Source organism: Antrostomus carolinensis, unplaced genomic scaffold (genome assembly GCF_000700745.2).
Source record: "Antrostomus carolinensis isolate BGI_N321 unplaced genomic scaffold, ASM70074v2 Scaffold48664, whole genome shotgun sequence".
NCBI classification, from domain to species: Eukaryota; Metazoa; Chordata; class Aves; order Caprimulgiformes; family Caprimulgidae; genus Antrostomus; species Antrostomus carolinensis.
The window spans coordinates 1-2,877 of record NW_010310987.1 but is presented as its reverse complement, the minus strand read 5'-3'; the positions used below and the strand labels follow the sequence as shown (position 1 = coordinate 2,877).

The 2,877-nt window shown below is 52.9% G+C and overlaps 1 long non-coding RNA gene across 1 annotated transcript; it reads left to right on the top strand.

The window, feature by feature from the left end:
• Window positions 1-99: 99 nt before the first annotated feature.
• LOC104523874 (uncharacterized) lies at window positions 100-1,810 on the top strand. The gene is made up of 2 exons (XR_728005.2): window positions 100-242; window positions 1,333-1,810. It is a non-coding gene; the product is annotated as an uncharacterized LOC104523874 (long non-coding RNA).
• The last annotated feature ends 1,067 nt before the right edge of the window (window positions 1,811-2,877 follow it).

Sequence of the window (2,877 nt, the reverse complement as noted above, 5' to 3'; positions counted from 1 at the left end):
GGTTATTGGTCTCTGGGCTGTGAGTGTGGGTCACCAGCACGTCTCTAGCACCAGCTGCAGGGTGGATGTGCTGCTGGTCTGTTTGTGATGAGGGGGCTGCTCTTGCAGTGGGCAGTTGGGGTGACACATCCTGACCTGCGCTCTCTATTCCAGAGCGTCAGTGGAACATGTGGATCCCCGGTTTTGGTTCTGAAGAAATCAGACCCTACAAAAAAGCCTGCACTACAGAAGCTCACAAACAGGTAAGGAACCCTCAGGAACACAGAGAATCACACAGTAGGAGCCTTACATGGGCAGGGTGGTCTTGGCCTCCTGGAACAACATGAATTTGTAGCCTCTTCTGAGTGATTTAGAATTGAAATAACTTCCAGCGTCTCCTCGCCTGTTTGTGCAGAGAGGATTGAGATGTCCCTGGCTCCTCTGGTGCTGCAGTGCTGGCTGTGCCCAAGGAGAAGCCGTGGTACTCACTGTCTGAAGGGAAGCCCAGCTTGGAAGGGATAAAAAAAGCAGCTGAGAGCTGCAGATAATAACTTGTCAGCTGCCTCCGCGCAGGTTGTGTGCTCCATCTTTGCACAGCAGGGACTGAAAACACGCTGGGAACTTCTCTGGTTCGCTAGAAAATCCAGACCTGGGTGTGGGGGGTTGAGTGCTGGTGTAGCCCCTCAAACTGCTCCAGGTTTCTGGCTGTTCCAGGTGAAGCTCAGGGCTCTTGGACAGGCTGTGGCTCAAGTTCCTGGAGCCAGTTGATGTCTGTAGCCCGAGGATTTTGTGAGCAGCGTATGACAGCTCCTGTGTCTGGGTGTGAGGGTCGGGACTCTGGGCTGTTCGCTGACATAAGAATTTAAATGGCTCCAAAAAGCCCAGGGTGACGTAGCAGAGAGCACACCCTTGGCCTGGGGATTCAGCTGCAGGTTGGAGCTGAGCAGCTCTGGGTTCTTCCCCTTCGTTTTGCTTTGACTGAATTGGACCATCGCTTTTTAAACAAGTATGTCATCTCCCCTCCCGAAGCTGCTGCTGAGCACGGGGAGGGGAGGCCTCGCCGTGTGGCTGGACCCCATGTGCTGTTTAATCCCATTGCCCCTCACTAGCCTCAGCCTTTTCCTTGGCAGCCTGTCAGGGAGAGGAGTGCAGACACTTTCTGTTCCTTTGACTCCAGTTTGGGGACCCCATTAAGATTCAAAGAGACTCGAAAGACCTGTGTGGAAACAAGTCAGGCAGTGTCCTGAGAGAACCCGAGATCCCTCGTTCCTGCACAGCTATGGGCTGTTTTGCAATAACCTCTGAGGCACTCGGCTGCCCACGTTGGGTGTTTTTTTCTCTTTCTTGTTACAGAGAATGGCACTGATTCGCAAAACCACAAAGAAATAACGCCTGGGAAGAGCCGGGAGAAGACACCAGTGCATTTTGGGATCTCTGCCTCTCCACTGAAGCCTCCACCATGCCATCCATGGGATATTTTTTTTAATGCTTTACAGAGAAGCATATATCTATTTTTTATTAACGGTGCAGCAATATCTTGACTTTATGAGGAGATCTGCCAAAAAACACTCTACGCTCCCTTTCCTCAATTCATCCTCAGAGCGCAACGTATCTCAAAAGACTCTTATTTGTGACTTGAAAGTGGTTTATGGTTTAAGTGATTATCCAAGGGACAGAGCATTTGTTCTTGTGTGGGACAGTATTAGAAGCAGCTGTAGAGGTTTTTTTTGTTTCCTCCTTCCTGCCCTTTAACCTGCTCCAGTACTTTGTAATGTCAGTGTTTATATAAATACTTGCGTTTGTTTTACATGAATAAAGAAATTATTAATCTTAAAAAAAGGTGGCACGGGGCGGCTTGTGCTCTTCAAACGGCTTGAGGAGGGATTGCAGGTGAAAGGGGCAGCTTCTGCGTGAGGTGATGCTCTGGTGAGGAGAACATCTCCTGCCCTGGGGTTGGGAGTCAGTGGAAGGACTTGTCTGGCCTCGACTGTGCTCGTAAAGCTGGGCATGTGCTTCTTCTCCTCACGTCCAGCCCTGGGGGAGCAGTTTCCCTATCGCTTGGATATTTCATAGAATCATTGAATGGTTTGGGTTGGATGGAACCTTAAAGCTCATCCAGTTCCAACGTTGTATTTGGAGCGTTAGGAGTGGGACATGGTGGACTAGGACAAGAAATCTGAGTGATCCTGGTTCTTTTCTTGCCTGGGACATGAAGAAAGGCCACGTCCCCCTGTCCCTTCCTGCTCTGCTTAGTCCATCTGAGGAGCCACGGGTGCTCCTTGTCGTGGTGAAGAGGGAGGTGGCAGCTCTGCAAAACCCTGCACAACCCCAAGGCTGCTGCATGCCCACGGGCAGGAGCGGGTCCTGTCCTCCCTGCCCGGCTCCCTGCTGGGGCTCGGCCTCCTCGTACCTACGGGGGAAACCACCTCAGGAACCAGATCGGTTCCTCTCCTCTCGTGTAAATTCTGGCCAAGGAGCCTGGGGAGTGTGATGGACACAGCTGTACACAGCTGCTCACGGTGGGGCTGTGGAGTTGCTCACTGGCTGCTCCAGCTTGGGGTACCTGGGAGGAGCTGCTGCTCAAACCAGACCCTCTTGCCCTCCCGAGCGTGGAGGAGACCAGCTCTGAGTGAAGGGGTCGGGGAGGAGAAGGGGTTTCAGCCCCATGCGGGAGCTGGGGGGCCAGGAGGACCTGTGGCTCCTCTCTGGGGGTTGAGAACAGCCCTGGAGAAAGAGGTTTGGAGAGAAAATAGGGGAATGGGGGTGACACTTGTCTCACCACAGACCCCGTCCTGCCCAGGGGCTTCACCCTTCCCCTGGCAGCCTCAGTGCTGGCTGCTTCCCCTTCCCCAGGAAACCATGAGCAGGCAGAGAGGTGAACAGAGGGGTGTTTAATCT